Source organism: Geotrypetes seraphini, chromosome 3 (genome assembly GCF_902459505.1).
Source record: "Geotrypetes seraphini chromosome 3, aGeoSer1.1, whole genome shotgun sequence".
NCBI lineage: Eukaryota > Metazoa > Chordata > Amphibia > Gymnophiona > Dermophiidae > Geotrypetes > Geotrypetes seraphini.
Window position 1 is genome coordinate 229,569,818 of NC_047086.1, and position 11,738 is coordinate 229,581,555.

The following is an 11,738-nucleotide window of genomic DNA, read 5'->3' on the forward strand; positions in this document are numbered from 1 at the left end:
TAAAGGGGAGGGATGTTCCAAGTTTTCCTGCGCGGGATATACCTTTTATAGAGGGGAATGATAGTTTCAGTTTTTGGAAGGGTCTGGTGGAGTGTGGATTTGAGGAATTCCAAAAGAGTGGAATAACGGGAGGAAGGACGCCATGTAGGATCTTGAAGGCTAAGCAGGCACATTTAAAGAGGACTCTGGAGTATACTGGGAGCCAGTGAAGCTTGCAGAGGAGTGAGGAGACGTGATCGAACTTGCCTTATGCGAAAATAAGCTTATCCGCGGCGTTCTGAATTAGCTGAAGTCTATGGAGGTTTTTCTTAGTTAGGCTTATATAGATGGAGTTGCAGTAGTCCAGGCTAGAGAGGATGGTAGATTGAACGAGGACGGTGAAGTGAGAATGATAAAAGCAGGATCTCACTTTCCTCAACATATGAAGGCAAAAGAAGCATTTTTTTACCAAGGAGTTGAGGTGATCATTGAAGGAGAGAGAGGAGTCTATGACGATGCCTAGGACTTTGCTTGAAAACTCAAGCTGAAGAGTGGGGCCAGAAGGTAATGGGATGGAGGTGGGTAAATGATCTAATGTTGGGCCGAGCCAAAGTAGTTTTGTTTTAGACTCATTCAGGCCCAACAATTGTCCCTTTCTATTTCCTCCCTCCTTTCTATGTCCTTAGTGCCCCAGTACCTCCTTCCCATGTCCTTAGTGCCCCCAGTGCCTCCTTCCTATGTCCCTCTCACTGCCTTCCACACTTTGTTCCACCCCACCCCTGAAGCCAGCCACCCTGCCTATCTACCTCTCTCCCTCCCTGGCCAAAGCCAGCCTGCTTGCTTGCCTACCTCCTTCCCTCCCTGCCACGCAAAAAAAAAAAGCCTCCCTCCTTCCTTTCCCCTGCTCTTACTGCCCTGCTGCTGCTGCTGCTAAAGCTGACAGGAAGTCTTCTTTCCGACGTCAATTCTGACGTCGGAGAGGACGTTCTGGGCCAGCCAGGCAGCGATTGGCTGGCCCAGAACGTCCTGTCCAACGTCAGAATTGACATCGGAAAGAAGACTTCCTGTTGGCTTTAGCAGCAGCAGCAGGGCGGTAAGAAAAGGGGACCCGAAGAAAGGAAGGAGGGAGGGACAGGAAATGATCGCCTGTCCCGTTGTCCCCGAGAAATAAGTCCGAGCTCGTCCCATTAATCCAGACTCTCGCAACTGTGTCACTATAAAGAACTCTAATAGCATTATAAAAAAATGGTCCCATCCAAGACGCGTGAAGGACCGCAAACAAAATTCTCCACTGCATACAATCAAAGGCTTTGGCTGCTTCAAAGCTGATAAGCAGAGAAGGGGTCCCTTCAACCTTCGCCCTCTCTAACACGGCCGAACCCTCACAAAGCCCACCTGCTGCTCCGACACCAGGGGAGGAAGGACCCTCACCAGTCTATTGGCCAAAACTTCGCCATGAGTTTAGCCTCGAAATTCAATAACAAGATGGGTCAGTAGATGGGTCGGTAGGACTCAGGCAGCGCAGCTTTGGCAACACTATGATCTGTGCCGTATTAAGATACTGTGGTAAAAAGCCCTTGGTCACCCCCAAATTAAAAATCTCAGCTAATAAAGGAGCGATCTCGTCCACCAACACTTTATAAAACTCAACACGCAGACCATCAGGGCCAGGTGCCTTTCCCAGCGAGCTACCCCAAATAGCCCACTCAACCTCCTCTGAAGTAATAGGCAATGCAAAGAGTCGCTGTCGAACAAACAAGGTAAATCCAAACTATTCAAATACATTTCACCATCCATTCTGTCAAAGTTGGACACTGTGTAAAGGGCCCCCAGAAATTGTCCCATAATATCACACATTTAATTGATACGATGATGTAGCATCCCCTGGGAATCCCACAAAGCGGCAAGGCCCAACCATTCTATCCGGGGAGTGGCCATCCGAGCCAACAGACGCCCACTTTTATTGGCAAACCTATATAATTGAAACTAATATGCTGAGGTCTTAAGAGCGCCTTGATGTAAAAATTAATTTAATTCCTTTTGGGCCGCTAACAATTGACCCTCAAGGGACAACTCCCCCAAGGCCCCGATGTGCCGGTGCAAGGCAGGGTGTGCTCCAAATTGAAAACTGCAGCTCGCCACACCCATTTCTGATGTGCTAGGTAAGCCACGACATCTCCTCTCAAGACCGCCTTGGCAGTCTCCCAAAAAAGAATAGGATCCTCGTGATGAATCTGATTATGGGAGTGATAATCCTTCCACCAACCTATTAGTAACTCCTGAAAGCAAGCATCCTTGTAAAGGTAACAGAAACCGTCAGGATCTCCCACCAGGCCCCAAATCCCCCTAACCCCAACAAATTTGACTGGAGATATTAACTCTTATGTCTCTAGACTTCAAGAATGGGCTTCCTTAGTCCGTATGAAATTGAATACTTCTAAAACCAGACTGCTATGGTTTGGTCTCTTACTACACAATCTACCTCAGGTTATAGCATTGAAATCAGGAGACTCCTTAACAATTGAATTTTCATCTAGAATCCTTGGATTTATTTTAGATTCTTCTTTATCGTTAAATAATCAAATTAACAATTTATCTATTTTAGTTTACGGATGTTGAGGAGAGTTCGAGGTTTGTTTGTTTTTCATCAAAATCATTTTGCGGTTTTGGTTCAAGCGATTATTTTGGCACATCTAAATTTAATCTGAAGAGGCTACAACTTATTTAGAACACTGAGGCCAAATTAATTTTTGGAAGACATAAATATGATCATGCCTCTCCATTATTGAGGTTACTTCATTGGCTTCCTTTTTACTGGCAAATTCAATTTAAATGTGCCAATGTAATTTTAAAATTTTACATGGAATTTTTTTGCCTTTATTACCTCTATCATTTAACTCTCTTCGGCTTCACACTACCAGGAATACACAAATTTAAATTCCTGTTCCCTAGGTAAATTCTCACATTCCTTAGCCTATTCCTTGGTAAAAGTTTGGAACATCTTCCCTCGATTATCAGAACGTCAATTATCTCTATCACTTTTTAGGAAAAATCTGAAACTTATCTCTTTCAGAGATTCTTAACTGAGGACTGATTTACTGAAAATTTTTCTATTACTTTCATTATTGTTTTCTATTATATTCTTTTAAACTTTGTTAACTGGCTCAAGTCCTTGCTGAAATGATCCGGTATATAAGATGAAAATTAGATTAGATTAGCTATACCCAAGCATGATCCAATATTTTGATAGGTCCCATGTCTATCCCTAAAACTTCAGGAAGCAAAGATTGAGAATGTAGAATGAGATCAATACGAGAGAGAGAGCCATGAGCTCGGGATAGGTGAGAATAATTGCGCTCCAAAGGATGTAAAATACGCCAAATGTTAACCAAATTCAAAGCATGAGCCAGCAGAGCAGGACCAGTACAATACATTTAGATGTCTCTCTACCCACTCCCGAGGAGTGGTCAAGGACAGAATCAAAAACCTCATTAAAATCACCACCCACCATCATAGGCACATCCCCAAATGCCAAAATTTGATTACAGAAGTGCCGAAAAAAACCCTGGGTACCAGGGTTGTTGGACGCATACACATTACAGAGCAACATAGTCTTACCATTAAGGGAGACCAAAGCTAACACATAACGACCATTGGGGTCTCTCACCACCCGGTGGGTCTCCAGTTGTATCCTTTTTCTGATTAAAATTGCCACGCCTCCCTTTTTGCCTACAGCAGGAGCCTCATAGTGGGATCCCACCCACCAAGTACATAATTTGGCATGTTCCGCAAAAAGGCCACATAGGTCCGATTGCGGTTCAATAGTTGCAGGATTTTAGAATGTTTAATGGACAAGTGTATCCCTCCCACATTCCAGGAAATTAAAGTTAAGTCCAGAAGCTGCTAAGGTGGAAGCCCTCTACCAGGGTACAACAGAAAAGATAGTATAATACCAAAACATCTAGAGGGCGTCCCAGCCACATCCTCCAGAGTCTACTCAGACGTATGGGTAGCCCGTCCCCATACCTCTTATCAGAACCCCTCACCCCTACAGCCAACCCCAACCACCCCCCATCCGAAACACCCCCTCCCCCAAACCCTCCAATCCCCTTGTTACACCTCTTTTCAGGTGTTACTTCCAGAAAACAGAGAACCCCCCCACAGGGTCCCAACAGTACCCCTCCCTTCTCTGCCATGCATATCCCAACCAGCCAGCCTACCACCTTTAGTGCCCCAACCTCTTCCCATCCCAACGGGCCACAATAAAGTCAACCAGGGTCTCATGCAGGGGTGAAAACCCCTGCCAACCAATGAGCAGAAGGCCCAGGGAGCAACCTGCACCACGGTAGTACCCCCACAGATATGTCCAGCCTAATATCCCCCTAGACCAAGCACTCCCCTCCCCAAGGAAGTCAAACCCCAGTCATTCCGCATCCCAAAAGACCCAAAACCAACAAACTAAACAGAGCAAAATCCAACAGCAGGGGCAGGGCCCCTCCCCCCATGCTAACAGAGGTCCATGGGGCTAAGCACCAGCCAAAGGGAAGAACTGATTATCCGAATCAGGAAATCTCTCGCTCTTGCGGGCCCCTCCGGAATCTGTTCGGTGAGGAAACGTTGGGCTAATTCAGGTGAATCAAAATGATGAGCCCAGCCCAGATGAATAATTCTTAAATGGGCCGGAACAGAGGTCCATGGGGCTAGGCATCAGCCACAAGGAATAAATGATTATACGAATCAGGAAATCTCCCGCTCTTGCAGGCCCCTACAGAATCTGTTCGGTGAGGAAACATTGAGCCAATTCAGGTGAATCAAAATGATGAGCCCGGCCCAAATGAACAATTCTTAAGTGGGCCGGATACTGCAGGTGAAAAATAATCTTCCGTCGAACCAGACTAGAGCACAAGGGAGAGAAGCGATGCCTAGCCTGTGACACCGCCTAGCCTGTGATACCTCCGCAGAATAGCACAAGATGGTTTTATTATCATGCTGCAACTTTCTCCCTTGGCGTAAGACATGGAGCACCGCAACCTTGTGCCTGTAATTAAGAAGTTAGCAGATTACCACTCTGGGCCTGTCCATGTCCATGCCATCCTGGAGCTGGCCCAGACGGTGCGCCCTCTCAATCTGCAAGGGACCCAAAGCTGGGGAAAGCTGCAAATTCTCAGAGAGCCATTTCTCCAGAAACTCCCCCAGCTCCCTTTCACTGATACTCTCAGGCAGGCCCACAAATCTCAGGTTGTTAGGCGGGACCGGTTCTCCAGGTCCTCTACTTTAGCTCATAGGGCCGCCACTGTAGTAGCCTGGGCCCTTTGGTCCTGAGTGAGGCGCTGTACAGAATCTTCCATAGTGCTGAGTCATTGCTGGGTTTCCCTCACCTCCGATGTTAAGGAGGCAGACCGCTGGTCCAAAGTGTCTAATTTATCCAGGATACACTGGAGTTTGTTGCCCAAGGAGCCCTCAATCACTGCTTGCACCTCTGCAGTAACTTCCGCCACCCATAGCGAGCTTGGGGATTCTGGGGACAAGGGAGCCATGTGTGCCGCCATTTTGGAGTCGACCTGTATGCTCCAGTCCTGGGCTTTTCTGGTGAGTTTTACCGCCATCCAGCTGTAGCAATAACAAGGCGCACACCGCTATGTACCCCAGGAGAAATCCGCTGCGTGTATCGCTGCGTTGGGAAGGAATTTCGCCGAGTAAATGCCAATCTATGGTTGGGGTTCATGAAGCTGCAGGAGATTGTTGCCTACAGCACCATGCTTCCGCCAGAAGTAAAGAAGTATTTATAGTTCAGGCACATTGATGCTATAGCAACACCCAGTTATAAAGGGGAACATCCAGGGCAGGATTAACCAATAGGCCCAGTAGGCACACGCCTAGGGCCCGAAATGGTCAGGGGGGCCGATGAAGGAGGGCATCAACATTGTTTTTTCCAAACGGCGATGGGCCCCTCCAGCATCGATCAGCAATGCAGGCCCCCACTCTGATCAGCAACGCACCCCCCTCCCATCAACGGAAAGTAAGACAAGCAAGCAATGCGGGTAAGAAAGGTAATGGGAACTGTAATTTTGCAAGCGGTGCTGCTTGCCCAAAGCTTCCCTGTGACGCAGCTTCCTGTTTTCGCCTGGGCGCATGGTGGGGTGGGGAGGGGCAGGGGGCCCAGTGTACTTGTGTGTCTAGGGGCCTACGACTAATTAATCCTGCCCTGGGAACATCTATGGATTTTTATATGTACTGTTTTTAAAGGGTTTGTGCAAACTGGGAGGATCTGTATATGTGAAGTGTGTATGAAATGTGAGGTAGTTTGTTAACAATATATATATATATATACTAGTCCTTAAGCCCGTTAAATTAACGGGTGCTAGAATAGATGTGTTTGTCCGTCTGTGTTTCTTTATCTCTCTCTCCTTGGCCGCTGTCTGTATCCTTCTGTCTCTCCCCCCCCCCTCCGAGCACAGCTGTCTGCCCCAGGACACACCTCCTCCCCAAAGCAGCCCCCTTTACCTCTCCCTAACTGTCTCTCCATGGCCCTCTTCTGTCTTCCCCCCCCCCCCCGAGCAAAGCTGTCTGTCCCCAGCACACATCTCTCCATGGCCCCTTCTGTCTCCCCCCAGCATGCCCCTCCCCCCCAAATCAGCCCCCTTTCCCTCTCCCTGTCTCTCCATGGCCCCTTCTGTCTTCCCCCCCAGAGCAAAGCTGTCTGTCCCCAGCACACCTCCCCCCCAAAGTAGCCCCCTTTCCCTCTCCCTATCTCTCCATGGCCCCTTCTGTCTCCTTCCAGAGCAAAGCTGGCCCCAGCACACCTCCTCCCCAAAGCAGCCCCCCTTTCCCTCTCCCTCTCCATGGCCTCTTCTGTCTCCCCCAGCACACCCCTCCCCCCAAAGCATCCCCCTTTCCCTCTCCCCCTGGCTCCCGGTATTGATCCCCTTCTTACCCTCCCCTCCATCCCAGTGTCTTCTGGCCTGCTCCTCTTCAAAGCAGCCTGAGATCTTGGTGGCCGGCTTTAGCGAAACTAGCAGGCCGCTCTCCAACTCGGTAGCATGTTCCCTCTGACGCTATCCCGTGCGTCAGAGGGAGCGTGCTACTGAGGTTGGAGAGCGGCCTGCGAGGTTCTTTAAAGCCGGCCACGATCGCAGGCTGCTCTGAAGAGGAGGATCAGCGGCGGCGGCGAGTGAGGTGACACGGCGAGGATGCGGGCAGGCAGCGAGTGAGGGCGGGCGGTGACGCGCCGAGGACAGGGAGAGAGCACAGTCGCGCGCCTTCAGCCCCCGCATGCGCCGTGAGGTTAGAATGTTGCCACAGAAGCACACCTCACGGCGCCACACCTCACGAATTTGAGAGCATATGCGCGCTCTAGCGTTTTATTATTATTGATATGATATTAATAATTAATGAAATGAGAATTTAATAAAAATTTAATAAATTGGTAAAATTAATGATTCTGTGTAGTGAATATTCACAAGAAAGATTTGCATGCAGTGGAGGAAGTACATGCAAGTCTCTCATGAATATTCATTATGAATATCCTGAAAACCTGAAGGGCAAGGGGTTAATCCAGGACCAACTTGGGAAGCACTAACAGGATGAGAAAAGGATGACAATACTAGAATGTAACAGTGAATTACAAATATTCTACAATGATCTGTAGGATCTCCCCCTCCTCTTTTTTCCTTCAGACTGACACTGCAGGGCTTTCATGATTCACTTATATATGGAGTCCCTCAGGGTTTGGTGCTGGGGCCAATCCTGTTCAATATGTTTGTGAGTGACATTGCTGAAGGGTTAGAAGGAAAAGTGTGCCTTTTTGCAGATGATACCAAGATTTGTAACTGAGTAGAAACCAAAGAGGGAGTGGAAAATATGAAAAAGGATCTGCAAAAAGTTAGAGGAATGGTCTAATGCCTGGCAACTAAAATTCAATGCAAAGAAATGCAGAGTAATGCATTTGGGGATTAATAATCGGAAGGAACCGTATATGCTGGGAGGAGAGAAGCTGATATGCACGGACGGAGAGAGGGACCTTGGGGTGATAGTGTCCAAAGATCTAAAGGCGAAAAAACAGTGTGACAAGGCAGTGGCTGCTGCCAAAAGGATGCTGGGCTGTATAAAGAGAGGCATAGCCAGTAGAAGGAAGAAGGTGTTGATGCCCCTGTACAGGTCATTGGTAAGGCCCCACTTGGAGTATTGTGTTCAGTTTTGGAGACGGCATCTGGCAAAGGACGTAAGAAAGACTTGAAGCGGTCAAGAGGAGGGCGACGAAAATGATAGGAGGCTTGCGCCAGAAGACGTATAAGGAGAGACTGGAAGCCCTGAATATGTATACCCTAGACTAGGAAAGGAGAGACAGGGGAGATATGATTCAGACGTTCAAGTACTTGAAAGGTATTAATGTAGAACATAATAATATTTTCCAGAGAAAGGAAAATGGTAAAACCAGAGGACATAATTTGAGGTTGAGGGGTGGTAGATTCAAAGGCTTTGTTAGGAAATTCTACTTTATGGAGAGGGTGGTGGATGCCTGGAATACGCTCCCAAGAGAGGTGGTGGAGAGTAAAACTGTGACTGAGTTCAAAGAAGCGTGGGATGAACACAGAGGATCTAGAATCAGAAAATAAGATTAAATATTGAACTAGGCCAGTACTGGGCAGACTTGCACAGTCTATGTCTGTATATGGCCATTTGGTGGAGGATGGGCTGGGGAGGGCTTAAATGGCTGGGAGGGTGTAGATGGGCTGGAGTAGGTTTTAACGGAGATTTCGGCAGTAGGAACCCAAGCATAGTACCGGGTAGAGCTTTGGATTCTTGCGCAAAAATAGTAAAGAAGAAAAAATAAAAAAAATAAATTTAAATTGAATCAGGTTGGGCAGACTGGATGGACCATTTGGGTCTTTATCTGCCGTCATCTACTATGTTACCATGTTACATCCTGGTATTTGCCATCTTTTGCTTATTTTCTGGCCCAAGGAAAATAATTTTGCTCCAGAAAGTTTGTCAAAAAGGAGCCAATTTTAGAACAGTTAGGGAGCATTCACAACTGTAAGAAACGATTGGCATGGCAAGGGTGGTGCCTTTTATCCCTAATTCTAGGAAGCTGCGTGTTCAAACTTTCGACAACCTTGCAAATTTGTGCACACAACTTATAGAATAAGGTCAGCTGTGTGCATAATTTAATTAGGTGCTAATTGGTTTTAGGCATTTAACTGCTCACTGCCCTTAGTTGGTATTCTATAAGTTACATGCAACTTCAAGGGGGCATAGGTAGATCAGGGGTGTGTCAGGCAGTTACGTCAGATCTAGAATACTAGTATTTATGCATCTAACTGCCTACAGTTAGGTGTGAGCATTTACAATAGCAACTTGTGTAAATGCAGACTTTGACTAGTATTCTATAATGGCAGTTGCACACACAACTACGGTTACAGAAGTCAGGCTTGGTGCACATCAACCCAGCATCTAATTTTACACAATCTATATAGAATTACCCCCTTAATATACACTTGTACCTGATATTTCACAAATATAGTTAATACATTTTTGCCATCATTAATTACACATCCTCCACATCATACATGAGCATAAGCTAACTGGTCCTCTGGATCTGGGCTTTCAAGGTGTTAAATGAGAAGGTAATTGTATCTTTCTTTGTACCTTTCTTTTCACATAGCTGGAAAAAAAAAAGTTTAAAAAGTTGCCCCCAAGGAGAATCAAAAACTCCATTTTATCTCTTCCTGGCTGTCCTACTCCCCTATTGGGCATTTATTTTACATTAGCACCGAAAATCTTGGCTTAATGATAAAAACCTATGCCAGCCTGCCAATTTGTGTATTCTTCTCCTGTTTTTTTGTTTTTACCCTTCCAGTCCAAAGCATGCTGGGGTCTGTAGTCTTATTAAGTATACTTTAAGGCAGCAAGACTGCTAACGAATCTCAATTTGTTTTGGTAATGCAAACTTAATACAAGGTAAGAGATAAAATGTCTGCCTCTTAGGATCCTCTTAAATTAGAAATGGCGCCTGTTTATTAGTATTACTTACAAATTTAAGCATATAAAGTAAAACAAGCATGTGTGGCAGCAGAGGAACAGGAAATGACATGTGGCCCTTTAAAAAACGTGCTGCAGTGGAGTGGACTTCTTAGTTTCTTTCGCTGCCCCTTTTTTTGCGTTTTTGTGGCCTACAAAGCTCCAAAGCTGCAGGGCCAGGATGCTCGAGATCGTCCCGGAGGCTCACAGCACAACATCATAAGTACACTGTGAAATAATAACAATAATTCGATACTACTAACCATGCCAGAAAGCAGATCCTCGAGGGGAGAGAAAAAAAAAACCCCAAACCAAGCCAGATACGCCTGATTCCAATAATCTGTGCAACAAAAGACAAGGTCACCCTCAGCTCACCAACGTCCATTTAACAATTACTCATTATTCCTCCAATAAGGAAAAGAAACAAATGTTCTCCTGGGGGGGGGGGGGGGAAATGCACCTTTCGATGCGATTCCTCAAGTACTCAATATTTTTTAAATTAAGATATGTAAAAAGCCTCTGAATCGCGAGGCAGAAAAATGGCAGATTCTGTCCTTAATGTCAGTAAATATTTGCTTTCAGAAATCGTCCATTAAGATTTCTAACTCCATCCGTCTTTCAGAGAAACCTTGTCAAACCCAAGACGCCAGGCATCTGGGGAAAGAGATCGGGCTAAGTACCCCTTTTTTTTTGGGGGGGGGGGAGGATGCGGTGCCTCACTAGTGTTTGCAAATAATGCTTAAGGGTGGGGGACAAGAGGGGGGCTTTAAGTGCTCTCAAATCCGGAGGGGCTTTGGGACCCGGGAGACGCCCGGCAGCTGCAGGAAATGATAAAAGCCCAGCAGGCAGCAGCGAGACAAAAAAAAAGTCACATTTTAAAGGTTACAACAGCAACCACCACCAAATAAGACCGGGGTGGAATAGAATTTGAAAAAGGGCAAGGGGTGGGGTGTCTTACCGAGAAGCCTGATCCCCGTGAAGCTTTCAGATCCAAGGGGTGGAGAGAGGGAGAAAGTGTGGGTGCCTGATGCTGCGCTCCTGTCTCTGTGGCTCTGGAAGCAGGTGGCTGATAGAGCCCTGTAGCTGATGTCACAGCAGCCCCAGCCAACAGCAATATTAACATGAATTATTTAAAGATGCAGGGATCTATTTGCAGCCAGTCTGATGACAAATAACAAGAAGAAATACTCCCAAATGTATTAAAAGGAATAAAAAGAAGATTTCGATGCTAAGGACAGAGGCTGGAAGTTCTCAGCCTCACTTTCCAAATTACCAAATCGTTTTGCACAAACACATTTAAGAAACAGACATTAAAAATGGAGGTGTAGCGTGTGATGAGTTAACATTTGTTTTAATGGTTTCATGATATTTTTTATTTCGAGCTAGGAAATAAACGATAACAGTTTTGCAATCAGAGCAAACCCAAGGAAAACGACAGCAGGAAAAGACTATAAGGCTTTTGGGTTTAGTTTTGTTTTTTAACTAAATCTTAGAACATGCTAATGGAATTAACACACACTAAATGCTAAGCAGTGCATTCTATACCTTTGTGCTTCTTAGTACTCAGTACACACTAAGCTTTAGTAAAATACATCCCCAATATGACCTGTCCAGTCTGACCATCCATCCCATCTGCTAATTTCCACTATCCCTTGACATAGTTCTTTGAGAATAATTTCAAAATTATTCCTTTCCTTCTTGTATTTTTAAGTTAATAAAGGAGAAACAATAATAGCCTA

General features: G+C 46.0%; 1 protein-coding gene across 3 annotated transcripts in view; it reads right to left on the reverse strand.

Moving 5' to 3' along the window:
- The window catches only part of BAZ2A (bromodomain adjacent to zinc finger domain 2A), a 305,747-nt gene extending 294,678 nt beyond the window's left edge, over positions 1-11,069 (reverse strand). For all 3 annotated transcript variants that reach the window (XM_033936980.1, XM_033936976.1, XM_033936979.1), the window contains exon 1: positions 10,958-11,069. The gene's annotated coding sequence lies outside the window, so the exon portion shown is untranslated. The remainder of the gene's footprint in view (positions 1-10,957) is intronic.
- Between the last annotated feature and the right edge of the window lie 669 nt (positions 11,070-11,738).